Source organism: Macaca mulatta, chromosome 1, assembly GCF_049350105.2.
Source record: "Macaca mulatta isolate MMU2019108-1 chromosome 1, T2T-MMU8v2.0, whole genome shotgun sequence".
Classification (NCBI taxonomy): domain Eukaryota; kingdom Metazoa; phylum Chordata; class Mammalia; order Primates; family Cercopithecidae; genus Macaca; species Macaca mulatta.
In genome coordinates, this window is record NC_133406.1 from 193,174,612 (window position 1) to 193,188,936 (window position 14,325).

At 48.4% G+C, this 14,325-nt stretch overlaps 1 long non-coding RNA gene across 1 annotated transcript; it reads left to right on the forward strand.

Annotated features, from left to right (window-relative positions):
- Positions 1-11,361: 11,361 nt before the first annotated feature.
- On the forward strand, positions 11,362-13,367 carry LOC114678267 (uncharacterized). Its single transcript, XR_013411455.1, has 3 exons — positions 11,362-11,473; positions 11,933-11,988; positions 13,017-13,367. It is a non-coding gene; the product is annotated as an uncharacterized LOC114678267 (long non-coding RNA).
- The last annotated feature ends 958 nt before the right edge of the window (positions 13,368-14,325 follow it).

A 14,325-nucleotide genomic window follows, 5' to 3' on the forward strand; every position in this document is an offset into this window, starting at 1 on the left:
ACAACTCTGAGTAGCACAATGCTGTAGTCAGAGACCTGGGTCCCGGTCCTGACTCCACCTCCTCTTTTTTTTTTTTTTTTTTTGAGACGGAGTCTCAAAACCTTCTCCAGTCAATTCCACGCTCCAGAGGCAAACACTGTTCTGACTTCTAACACACTAGAGATTAGTTTTTTTGGTGTGTTGTTTGGTTGGTTTTTGTTTTTTTTAGACGAATTCTCGCCCTATCACCCAGGCTGGAGTGCAATGGCACCATCTCAGCTCACTGCAACCTCTGCCTCCCGGGTTCAAGCAATTCTCCTCCCTCAACCTCCCGAGTAGCTGGGATTACGGGTGTGTGCCCGCCAGGCTAATTTTTGTATTTTTATTAGAGACAGGGTTTCACAATGTTGGCCAGGCTGGTCTCGAACTCCTGACCTCAGGTAATCTGCCCACCTCGGCCTCCCAAAGTGCTGGGATTACAGGTATGAGCCACCACACCTGGCCCTGACTCCACTCTTATATAGCCCTCTCTGGCTACCCCCATGCCCTTATTATCATTTCCTATTTATAGGCCAGTTTCTGCCACCAGATCCAGGGACTCTGAAGGATACAGGCACTGGGTCTTATTCATAATAATGATAATAATGCCCTGTGGCCCTTAAGCTGAGGCTTTGCAGTAGCAATCACTAGGCACTGAGTGGCTACAGGCCACACATAATGTGGATTATTCCTATTCATCTTCACAGCAATCCTCAGAGAAAAGGCCCATGTTTTCCCCCATTTTACCTTGTGGAATCTAAAGCTCAGAGAGGTTAGATAGGTTTTCAAGGTTACACAGTTGGAAAGTGGCAGGATCAGGATTCATACTTTGGCCAGGCGAGTAGCTAAGTCTCTACTCTTAAGCATGTGCTGTACATCTCCTTCAGTGTTCTAGTACCACAGTGCCTGAGTATGAGCTCCGTGAGTGCTTGCTGAGTGAATGAGTGAACAAATGAGTGCATGCATAGCTGCCCCACCACCACTAGGATACTGCAGCTATAGCACCCAGACCACCTGTGTCTTAGCCTGCACAGGCTGCTATAACAAATGCCTTAGACTGGGTAATTTATAAACAACAGAAATTTATTCCTTATGATTCTGGAGGCTGAGAAGTCCAAGATCAAGACACTGGCAGATTCAGTATCTGGTAAAGGCCAGCTCTCCACTTCAAAGATGGTGCTTTGCTATTGCACCCTCACACAGCAGAAGTTCCCTGGACCCTCTTTTATAAGGGTACTAATCCCATTCATGAGGGCTCTGCCCTCATGACCTAGTTACCTCCCAAAGGCCCCACCTCTTAATACCATCACCTTGGAGGTTAGGTTTCATCATATGAATTTGAGGGTGGGAGGGATGCATACATTTAGGCCATGGCAATCTAAGTCTCAGGAGGTGACATCTAAACCAAAAGGAGAAGAAAGAGGTAGCTGGGTAGAGAGTGAGGGGAGGGTGTTCCAAGCAGAGACATGAGTGTGAGCAGAGGCTAGGAGGCAGCAGGGCCAGTGGAGCAACACTGAGGGGACTGAGAAATGCTCTGTGTTGCTAAAGCAAGATGGGAGGGAGCAAAAGGGAGAGAGGCTGTTGACAGAAAGGCTAAAGAACAAAGCATGGGCTTGCAAATCTTGTAATCAAAGAATCAAGCAACTATGGGAGCTGACCCAGGTTTCTGGGCCCAAATCCAGGAGACCGACCAGGAGGCAGATGGACAGCCAGTCTACAGCTCCAGAAAGATCTAGAGATAGATCGAGGTTTGTGTTGTGGGTACATGGACTGTGGTTGGAACCATAAGAGAACCTGAGATCCCCAGCTGGAGAGATGAGATGTGTAAGGATGAGATAAAGGTGAGATACCACTGTGGGAATGGCCATCATTTTCCAAACGCTCCTGTGGCTCATGTATTCTACCCCACCCCCAAGAAATAGGGGTCTTTATCCCCATATTACACATGAGAAAACTGAGTTTGGAGAGATTATTTGTGCAAAGGAACCTGGTGGTAAGTGGTGAGGCTGGGGTTTGGGCCCTACCTGTCTCATCCCAAAGCTTAGGCTTTTATGTGTACATGTTACACATTTAAGTGAGCTTCAGAACTGTAACCCAGGACTCCCACTATTGGTCAGAAGACAAGGTAATCTGTGACTCTTCGTCCAGCACTGTGCTTATCACACATGGTACCTAGCCAGTCAGCACTGAGGAGCTAAATATCCCCTTCCACATCCAGAATGGTTTCCCTGACCGCCCCCCAGCCCACTCCTACCCCTCTGTCACCTCCAGATGCCTCTACCCAAGGAATTCTTCCAGGAAACACCATAGGATCACCTTCTAGTGAGGTGGTAAGCTCTGTGTCACTGAAAGCAGAGGCAAGAGCCCTGGGAAAGGCCAGGAGAGAGGTCTAGAGAAGTTCCTTCCAAAGCTACCCTGGGAATCTCCCTCACTCTGCCACCAAGACTGCACTGTGGATTGTGCATGCCTCTCGTGCCTTTCCAGCTGTGGCTCATGTGGCTTATGGCTCCTAATCTTCAGCATTCTGGTGCTCCACTCCAGTTAAACAAGCCTCTCATCCCATCTTCCAGGGGCTAGCTCAGCTCCCATCATCCAGGAAGCAGTCTTCAAATAGAACAGGGACCAGAAACACCCTGGACACTCACTATCTGGACCCTTCAAAATACTCCACCTTACGCAGCCTCAGAGGTCATCATTAATCCAGCTCTCACTGAACACTTTTGAGCCAGACCCTGGGACAGCTCAATGAGGAAAACAGCAGCCCTGCCATTAAAGGGTTGATGGTAGAGGGCTTGGGGACAGATGCATAGATGAAAAATAAAAAGGCGGCCAGGCATGGTGGCTCATGCTGTAATCCCAACACTTTGGGAGGCTGCAGCAGGAGGATCACTTGAGGTCAGGAGTTCGAGACCAGCCTGGCCAACATGGTGAAACGCCGTCTCTACTGAAAGTACAAAAATTAGCTTGGCGTGGTGGAGGGCACTTGTAGTCCCAGCTACCCAGGAGGCTGAGGTGGGAGAATTGCTTGAACCCAGGAGGTGGACATTGCAGTGAGCCAAGATCGCACCACTGCACTCCAGCCTAGGTGACAGAGCGAGACTCCATCTCAAAAAAGAGTTTTAATTGACTCACAGTTCTGCATGGCTGGGGAGGCCTCAGGAAACTTACAATCATGGTGGAAGGCACCTCTTCACAGGGTGGCAGGAGAAGGAATGAGTGCCAAGCAAAGGGGGAAGCCCCTTATAACACCATCAGATCTCGTGAGAATTCACTATCATGAGAACAGCATGGGGGCAACTGCCCTCATAATTCACTTATCTCCACCTGGTCCTGCCCTTGACACGTGGGGATTATTACAATTCAAGGGGAGATTTGGGTGGAGACACAGAGCCAAATCATATCAATTACCCTGAAGGAAAACATGACATAGAGCAAAAGGAAGGGGCAGATGAAATGCCCTCAGTGCTCCTAGAAGTGGGTGAGAGGACATCAGAAACAGGGGAGGGATGAAGGAAGGCTTCCTGGAGGAGGTAGTACAGTTGGGGCTGTACCTTCCAAGAGAAGTAGAGGGTGGAAAGGCAAAGAAGAGGGTGGAAGGGCATTCCAGGTAGCATGCACAACAGAAGCAAAAGCCCAGAGTTTGGGTTAAGGTCACTAGTTGGTGTAGCTGAAGCACAGGGGTTTCAGTGTATTGGGGTCAATTCCAGAGATTTTATTGAGCCCCATGTTAAACGTACCATGCAACAACTCTCTTCCCCTCAATTTCACCATCTGCAGAATGAGGCCACTGGAGTCAGTAACCCCTGGGCCCCCTAGTCCCTCTAGAATATGTCATTCTGTAGTGCCCAGTCTCCCAGGCTCCTAAACACTTCCACATGTCAACCCCGACCCAGCTCCTTATCTTTGCCTATACAACACGGCCAGCCAGCCCTGCTTCCGAGCCTTGGATGGCCTCCCTGTGGTCCTGGAGTGTACAGCTATTCTAGGGCTACCAGCCAGGTGGCCCCCTCTCCAACAGAAACACAACACCCAGGGTGGTGGGTCCTATGGAAACATCAGCCATTTCCCACCATCCTTCCCTTTTCTCCTCAGGCCTCAGCAGAGCTGCGGAAAACGTGGGTTTATTTGGGGTCTGCGGGATGCAGAGAATGTTATCATTCTCAGGGAACTCCAAGTCCTGGTTTCACTGCTTATTCTGGCCCCTCTCCGCGGATGCTGCAGGCCTATCAGGCAAGGAGGTCTCCCTCCTGCTCTCATACCACCCAGGGCTCCCAGTTCCAAGAGAGGTTTTGGGTTTCAGATAAATGAAGTAAATGCCTAAAGGGGTAGGCAACATCTTTAACTCCTGGAGCAGAGGGCTGAGCAAGGCCGAGGGCTCAAGCTGAGTCATTCCCCATCATGTCCCCTGATCCCCACCCCCATAGATGGCAGGAATTTGCTTTTTCAAACTGGAATCTGAGAATTCTAGAAGCTTGTGATCTGTGGATTCAAAGATCTTCAAACTGATGGAATCTTAGGCTGCCAGAACCTTAAAAATGGTTGAATCTTAGACTCCTAGAACCATGAAATTCTAGAATCTCGGGATCAGACCATTGTGTCCAGGAAAGAGATGGATTCCATGGCTTCCTAGCTATGTGACTTTAGGTAGTGATTTAATATATCTATGCTTCCATTTTCTCATCTGTAAAATTGGATAATAATTGTACCTACTTCCTAGAGTTATTATGTGGTTTGAATGAGTGAGTATGTATAAAGCACTTACAACACTGCCTGACACATAGAAAGCACCAGAGACATGACAGCTGTAGTTCTAAAATCACACAGCAGGGTAACAGCAGAGTCTGTGCTACAGTCCAGGTCCCTGGCTTTCCTGTCTAGAATTTTTCTGCCATTCAGCCCTGCCACCTCTCAAGATCATTAGGAAAGGACCAACCTTGGGACCAGATAGACTTTCAATGATGGCACAATGGAGACCCTGCTTTGGAAATGTCCATGCAGGAGACAGGTTTCCCGTCACTGAGAAATACAATGGGCAGAACCATGTTTCCTCCCAGAACAAAAAACATTTGGCAGATGGAGTCAGTGAAAGGCTTTTGCACAATTTAGTGTACTCTCTCAATGGGCTGACTGGGGCTCAGCTAGGTGGTTCTTCTGCCCTACATGTAAGCTGAGGCTACAGTCTTCAGGGGACTCAATTGTGCTGGAATACCCAAGATGACTCACTCATATGTCTGGCACCTTGTTGGGGATGGCTGGAAGGCTTGACTTAGCTGGGATACTAGGGCACCTAGGTCTCTCCCTCCCCAAGTATCTCCCTCCCTCAATCCCTCCCCTAGCCTCCCCATATGGTTTCTCCATCAGGGTAGCTGGACTTCTTATATCATAGCTCAGGGCTCTCAAGACAAAAAGGAAAGTTGCTATGTCTTAAATTTGGGCCTTTGTGATAAGCAGAATTCTACATTGGCCCCCAAGAATCCCACCCACAGTGTACACACCTGAAAACATGTACAAAAACTAAAAATATGATGGAAAAGACACTCCTTTGATTAGGTTACATTATATGGTAAAGTGATGGCATAGATTGCAATACACCATGTAAGGCTCCATTATAATAGACTGGAGAGAAATTCTCTTGCTGGCTTTGAAGAAGTGCCATGTTGAGAGAGAACCATGCTGCTAGGACCTTAGGGCAGCTTCCAGGAGCTGAGAGAAATTGCCCAGTTAACAGCCAGCAAGAAAATGAGGGCTTCTGTCCTATAGCCACAAAGAATGGAGTCCTGCCAGCAACCTAAACAAGCTTGGAAGAGGACTTAAGAGCCTCAGATAAGATTGCAGCCCCAGCCAACACCTGGATTTCAGCCTGGTGAGGCCCTGAGCACAGAACCTAGGTCTTACTATTGGGAGAGCAGCACCAAGCCATTCATGAAAGATCCACCCCCATGACCCAAACACCTCCCTGCCTAAGAGTCGGCTCCCAACACCACCACATTTGGGATCAAAGTTCAACATCAGTTTTGGAAAGGACAAACCATATCCAAACCATGGCACACAACAATCCAGAGACCAGGGCTGGAGGCCAGGTGTCTGGACTCTCAGCCTACGGACTACTTCCATTCAGCTCTTGTTTTTAGGTTGAGTGAATAAAATCTGTCTCCTCTGTCCCCAAAGGCAAGGCATTCATTTTGTCTTGGCCTTCTTTGTCTCCTGAGCTCCACCCTATCCTGGTTTCTTGGGGATTCTGAGACTCACTTTTTACTCCCTGGGTCTGACAGGTTAAAAAGAGAAATCAGGAGTCTCCAAGAACTAGACCCCAATATACCTTTACCTCCAGAAAAGGACTGACAGGGTGGGGAAACCTCCCATACACAGCCTACCCAAGACCTGGAGGTTTGGTGGACAGGCGTGGACTAGGAGCTAGAGTCCATCCTGGTCCAAATGTGAGACCTGATCCCCTGACCTACTCTGGTACCTTAGTTAAATTACACCCTGTCTCTTTTCCATTCCTCACCATAAATGAGGAAAATGCCGTGCAGGTGAGATAAATCAAGTGAATACCCTTTATAGACCACAAAGGGCTGATTTCTTGAGCAGAGTTCTTCAAAGGAAAATTTTAGCTCCTGCTTCCTGATGTATCATCCTCTCTCTCCAATTAAGGACCCAAGCCTCCCACCATTGCAGTCCCCTTGTTCATCTCCTTCCCTTTCTCCAGTGGATATTCCCAGGAATTTCCAGTCCGAGGAATTCCCAGGAATTCTTATCCTTGACCAAATGTCAACTCCTCAGAAAAACCTTCCTGATCTTCTTGTCTAAAATATCATCTTCCTTCCTGCTGTCTTCTCCAGCTCTTTTTTTAATAGCACTTATCAGTGTCTGAAATTATATTAGGTGCTTGTTTAGTGTTCATTTCCCACACTAGATGATAAGATCAACAAAGACAGGATCTGTCTGTTATTCACCACCCAAGAATTTGACAGGTAATAGTGCTCCAAAAGTACTCGTTGAACAAATGAATGAATGGAATCAAGACTAAGCACAGCGCAAAACTTCAATGCTGGTCCAGGCAGGATTGTGTCTTGAGATACCAGCTGGTTCCATGAGGACTATAATGCAAAGGAAGCCTGACCTGAGCAGCCTACCTCACACTGGCCCCCTCTCCTGATTGCACTTAGAGCCTAAACCTTTCACTGGACACTTATTTACAAATTGCTGAGAAAGTTCCTAGCTTGTTGACATTTAGGAATAAGTAAGCTCTGTAGGTGTGAGCCTGGTTTATTTCTCTCTCTCAAGTTTACTGAGGGCATATTCACCTTTGTTTCCTTCCCCAAAGTGCCTAACAAGTACTATTTGAATGGTTGTACCTCAATGAATTAATAAATAAGTGAATAAGTGGGTGAAAGAGTAAATAAGTGAATGAATGGATAAACAATGGATGACTGAACAATGACATGGATGGATGATGGATTGATGGATAGAAAAAAGGAGGGAAGGGTGGATATATTGATGGATGGATGGTTGATGAGTGGATAGTGAGTGAATAACTAGATGGGTGATGGAGAGATGGATTATTATATGATTAGTGGATGACAGAGGAGTAGATGGATGAAGGGATTAATGGATGGATGGGCAGGATGAATAGATGGATAAAAGTATGGGTGGGAGGGGTATGGATGGCAGGGAAAGGGTAAGGGTGGGGCAGAATAAGAGAGCAGATAGATTTGATTTACTGTGTCTAAGTCTCCAAAGTCACAGAACAGAGGAAGTAAATTTGCTCTGTGAACCTACAGGAGAGTTAGGATCACTAAGTCAGAGTGACAGGGAGACAGGTTTCAGCTCATGATAAGGTGGAAACTCCCTGTCACTAGAGATGTGGAAATAGAAAGTGCCCGCCTCCCTGCCCAGCCACCAGCCCCTGCCCAATCAGGGTACTGGGGAAGGCAAGAATTCAGATACTGGTCAAGAGGTTGAAGTATATGACTTTTGCCTTCCGACACAGAAACTGTAGGATTCTAAAAGAACCAGAAGCAAACCCCCCATCATCTGGGTTTGGTGAAATCTGGGCCCTTATTCTCTACCCAGAATCTTGGAGATGCTCTACCTTGATACCACTCCTGGGGCTGAGGATAGAGGCAATGACAATTGGGCTAGCACTGTGAGAAATCATTGGGTGCACTCCGACCACAACCCATGAGGTCGGGACTGCTTCGAAGCCATATCTGTCTACTTTTTCCACGGCTTTATAGGCAAGAGTTTAAAAATCTCAGACTCTTAAACAGTGACTAACTGTGTAGCCTTGAACAAGTTATTACCCTCTCTGATCTTCAATGGTATCATGTGTAAAATGGAGATAATGCCTCATAGGATTGTTGGCAGAATTAAGTGAAAGAATTATGTAATATGCATAGTGCAGTGCTGAACACATTGAAAGCCCTCAATAAATGATAATATTGGAACTGGTATTGGTTTTAGCATTGATATCAGCATTCAAAGCCACGTTTGTATTCATATTTATTAGAAGCATTACCATAGTATACAATGGTATTACATATATTACATGGCATTGTCATAGAATCATAAATCTAGGGCCACAGATTCATATATGCTTGATAACAGATTTTCTAAACTGACCATCTCAGAAATTTAGAACTTTTGAATTAGAACCAAACTTAGAGACATCATGGATGGCTGAACTACTCTCACAGTAGACAAGACCTTTGAAGTCATAAGTCTAACCACCCCAACCAGCCTCTCTACCCATGACAGATGCCTCTGCCCAATGTCCTTCACCCTCCGTCTCCAGGCCAGAACATCCTGTGAGGCCGCTCTGGGGGGCCTGACTGGACCCTTTGGCCCTGTGCTCCTGTTCTCAGACAACCCAGAATCCCAAGAATTTGTGGCCACAGGAGTGGGAGCCTTGGATTGGGCCCAGGGGATGATGAAATATGGAAGCTCCCAGAGTTGGGCCTGGTGGGGAAGGCCACATTTTCTGTGTCATGTTCTATTGCACGCCAATCAATTACAGTGTGCCCTATATAAACACATCATGAGGGCTTTGACAGGGGGCCGGGGTGAAGTTGGGTGTCAGGGTAAAACAGGGGATAATAAAATCACTGGAGATTTATTTCTCTAAATTGGAAACTTCATGCTTACACCTGACTAAATCATCAGGCTGAAATCGGAGCCGACTCCCACGGAAAACACATGTAACCTTATCCCATCTTTGTTTAACGGCGACCCATCAAGCCGCCTGATGAATTCTGCAGATGCAGCCAGCATCCTCCTTGGGCTCCTTGAGTTCTGGGGGTCTCAATCAGACCTAGTTGTTCTTCCAGGGCTGGCCAAAGAAACCTCTTCTACAGGTGGGTGTCCACCTGGTACCCCGTCCCCTAAAATAGCTCTGCGTTGCTCCCACGCCTGAAAGTACACCATTTGTGTACCTAATCACTCTACATAAGATCCTCCTTTTCATGAAACCATCCTCCCTGAGAAAGGGAACGATGTTGAATAATATGAGAGTCATTTGTGACATCAAGAAAAATTCTCTAAACTGGAAATTGTCCAGTGTGGCTTCCAACACGGTTCTGTGATAGCATCCCTCTATCTCTCTGGGTAGAATGACCTTGCTACTTCTTTTTACCCTGTCTCTTCTTTCATAGAACTTTTGTGAGGATTTGATGAGCTAATGGGTTAAAAGTGCTTTATAACTTATTAGTTTATGGTATATATTAACATATAATTTTCTATCTGAATTATGAAGCACTGTATGTGGAACCAGGAGGCAGTGTGAAGTCAGCCACCGCCTGTGTTCAGGGGTTTCTCCTTTACCAGGAGTGACCAGCCAGGGTGGGCGGAAGAAATTGGGAGCAAATCTCATCAGTAAGCCCCGTCTGTATGCTGGGCACTGGGTTAGTGTATGACACTCATACAATACTTCATGTGATCCCCACATCATATATGAGAATTATGCCCATTCCAAAGATGACAATTCAGGGATCAGAGAAGTTACCTAACTTTCCTGAATTACACAGTAGGATAGTGACCAGGGGGTCAATCTAGATTTGTCTGACCCCAAAGTTCATTAAAATACATGACAAGTGCTCTGTGGGACCTGAAGGAGAAAAGGACGGCAGTATGTGCCCAGGCTCAATAGAGGCCCTGCCCCTCTCCCAGCCCCTCCCTTCAGGTCCATAAATCCTTACACACACAAACACACTCACCCCAACACACACCACAGGTGGTCAGCGGACAGGGAGGCTGCAGGCTGAGGCTTCCTCCTCAGAACAGCGCTCCCTACCCACACCTCCGCCATGGCCCTTTGGGTGGGGTGAGGTGGGAGGGCGGGGAGGGCAGAAGGAGCCCCCGTGTGTCATTTTCGGCAGCAGTCAGCAGAGCCTTGCAAAGTGCAAGATGGCTTTTTTAGCCCAGCATAAGGATCTAGTTAAAAACCAATAAATCAGGAGTGAAATGTGCATAGCAGCCTGCTCCGTAAAATCAACATGGCTTGTGCCTCTGCAGGGAGCCCTCTGCCTGCCCGCTGAAGCCTGCGGCTCAGGCAGAGCCCTCCTCTGTCCCATAGACGTCTTCGGAGAGAGAGGTCTCCTCTGTCCCTTGAAAAGACAGAGCCAGGCCACCGGAGCCCCTACTTAGGAGGTGCCTCGCTTATGACATCCCCTTTCTAGATGCAGAAATGCCAAAGAAATGTGTGCGCAGGGCCCAGACAGCTCTCGGCCTCCATCCACACTGCTCCGCCCTGACACAGAAAATCGAATTAGGAGATGAATGGGCTGAGGAGTGGACGAGAACGGAGAGCCCCAGGGCGTCTCCCCAGTACAGATTCCAGAAAGCCATCTGCAGAGAGGGGCTCGGGACCCCCACTGAGATGACCCCCGGTGGAACGGGCATCCCGGGCCTCGGTGTGCCCAGCGCAGCCCCCGGGCGGGGGCGGGGAGCGAAGGAGCCCCGGCTCAGCCTCGAGTCGGTATTTAATATCTGTAAAACTGCCACTCGGGCAGCCAAGGTAAACAGCGTCCCTGGCAGTTCAAAGGTGAGCGAGTTTAAATGTTTCCCCTCTGCCTGAAAGGAATCCGTGCCGGGCCTGCGGCCGCGGCGGCCCCAGGGAGGGCCGGCCCCCCGCGCCGCCGGCCCGCAGCATCTGTGCACACAGAGGCTGCGTCTCCCACACAAATACTCAAAATTTCTCATTAAAACTTATGACTGTGTCAACAGTGCGGGCTGGGCCCCTAATCTGGAAAAGCCATTTCGCCACCGCGCCCCGCCCCCTGCGGCCCGCGCGCTGTCCCCGCCCGCGCTCTGTCGCCGCCCGCTCCACGCCCCACGCCGCGGCTGGCGCCCCGCGGGGCCCGGAGGTGCCACCTGCCCGCCCTGTCTCCGGGGCCGTGTGGAGGCCAGGACCGGCTGGCACGGGGCGGGCGTCCTCAGAGGATCGCGGGCGCACAGGGTACACGGTAGAGGGGCTGGCTTTCCCGCCAGATAAGAGCGCCGGAACCGGCCAGGCGCAGGACGCCCGCGGCGCTTCCGCTCAACTCAGAGAGCTTTCTCCTGGCGACGGTCCCCTTCAGAGTCCCCTGAACAACCCCGCCCGGCCGCATCCCTTGCAAACTTGTTCCCAGGAGTCCCTTTCTGCCCCCGCCGGGGAAGGCCCAGCTCAGCCCCGGCCTGATGCCACAGCTGAGCTGACACTCAAGGCCCCCAGCTCCCCCAGCCCCGCTGAGCGGGAGGGGCCCGGGTGGGGGACAGAGCAAAGATGCTCTGAAGAGGGGGATGAACTCGACTTGCAGTAGACTCCAAGGCAAGAGAAAAATCAGAGAAACATTTGAGCGTAGAAAGAGTCCACCCTGGGTTCAAATCCCAGCTCTGGTATTGACGATATTTCCGTTTCCTCCTCCATAAAATTTAGGGGACAATAAGAGAAAGAAAACAGCTGTGCCTACCTACTCCAGATCCTGGCACACAGTAAGTACTCCATACATGGTAGTCATTCGCTCAGTCAACCTATACTTATTTATTAAGGTTCTTTTCTGTGGACCCACAGACAGCTGACAGTCTAGGGAGAAACAGTTAAGTACAACAATAGAGGCTGAGTGTTATGAAAGGGGAAGTAGAGGGTTCTAGTGGGTGCTCCAGGCAAGGGTCCCAGAGGAAAGGCTAGATACACTGAGTAAAAGATGAGGCAGCAGGGGAAGATATTTCAAAAGCAGAACAGCCTATGCAAAGGCCCTGAAGCAAAAGAGGAGGTGATCATGAGCAAAGGCACTGAGACAGAAATGAGGCTGGGGAAATGTGAGTGCATACACAGTGTGCACCTCTCAATGAGCACTTTTAGACTGATTCTTTGTTGTATATGAGTATACACTTAATGTATGCGTATTTGAATATGGCCAAAGACATGCACCTACACCTATGCGTGTTTAAAATGTGTATGTTTGTTTGGACGTGTGCACATGTGCCTGGGTATTTATGCATGAACATGAGTGTATTTGTGTGTGTGTGTGTGCGTGCACGCCTGTATATGTGACCCATACTTGTGAATCCGAAAAAGGACTTGTACATTTGTGTTTGCACAAGCATCTGCACTGTTGATGTGTGTCTGTGTTATGCACTTGTGCTCACACACAATTTAACAAATGCTGACTCCCCACTCCCCACACCTTCTCTGGTGTCCGTGCTGTAAGAGCGGGCAGCTAGGTCCTGCATGCACTCTTACCTTTCATTGAGGCCAGATATTCCCACTGACAGGCTATGCCTGGAACCAGTACCCATAGGCCTGATGGAGCCCCTGACTGTCTTTTATTTGCTCCACTCCAGAGAAACAAGAAAATAAAAGCATGTCAAGATTTCCCTCCAGAAAGCTGAAATCCAGGCACCCATACCTCCCACCCCATTATCCTACCACAGTCAGAATCTGTGGAGACACTGGTTACATGGTAAGCAGGAATAGCTCAGCACTGAAAGTGGGAAACTGCTGTCCCAACCCCTACCAGTTTCTCTGCAGATGTGCTGTGTGACCCAGGACAAGATGCTTTGCCCTCCAAGCTGGTGAAAACGAAGATGATGCTCCCTTCATCTTAGGCTGAAATAGAACACCAACAGAGATGTGGCGAGATGATGATCATCCTTCCAAATTTTCTATTAGACTGGGTTAGCTACATTTAAAAATAAGAACAAACCAAAAATAATCCTCAGAAAAGCTTCATGAAGTTCAAAAGCGCCATTGCTCATGTTGCCTCCAAAGGGGCAAGAATTTTGCCATTGCCACCCCTGTATTCCCCTCCTAAAACAGAACCTGGCATATAGTAGGTGCTCAATAAATACTGGTTGAATTGATAAATTTGTTCATTGAGCTATTTGCCCATTCATTCACTTATCATATAATCCCTGTGCCCTTGTTTTGTGCCAGGCATTAACTGTCCCCCACCAAAAAAGAAGGGACCCTCTTGCTTAGGCTTCACTAATATCCCAGGTAAATGCATACCACTTTAAATTCACGACTTCCCACCTCCATCGAGCCTCAAAACTGCCAGGAAATGCAACTGTTTCGCTGCTCTTTATGCTTCCCACAATGGCTGTTCAAATCGTCCTCTCTCTCTCTTCAGATCCTCCAACCTTTCCTTTCCTTCCCCTGCCCTTTCAATAGGTGACCTTCTTGGAGAAAACAAAAGCCATCAACTTTCAGCCACAAACCTACACTTTTACCTGTGCTGCCTCCAAACCTCATCTCCTTCCCTTTTACTGGAATGAATGCATCTCTCCTCCCATAAGAAGCCAGCCCTTCCCCTCTGGATCCACCCAGGAGAATTCACCCCATTGACTCACCTCTCTTTGTCCATATATTCTACCTCAGAATTTCTCAAACTGCCCATTTTGAACCATTTTAGATTCACAAATTCAGTTCAGGGTACTGTGACCAGCAGTATTTAACAATAAAATAAGGCGGGGCATGATGGCTCATGTCTGTAATTCCAGCACTTTGGGAGCATGAGGCAGAAGGATCACTTGAGCCCAAGAGCTTGAGACCAGACTGGGCAACATAGCAAGATCCTATCTCTCCAAAAGAAATTTTAAAATTAGCCAGGGGTAGTGACATGCACCTGTAGTCCCAGCTACTTGGGAAACTGAGGCAAGAGGAACACTTGAGCCCAGGAGTTCGAGGCTGCAGTGAGCTATGATCATGCCACTGCACTCCAGCCTGGGCAACAGAGCAAGATCTTATCTCTTAAAAAAAAACATTTTTTTAAGTAAAATAGGAAAGAAAACATCAGAGCACATCACACACAGTAAAGATGAGTGTAT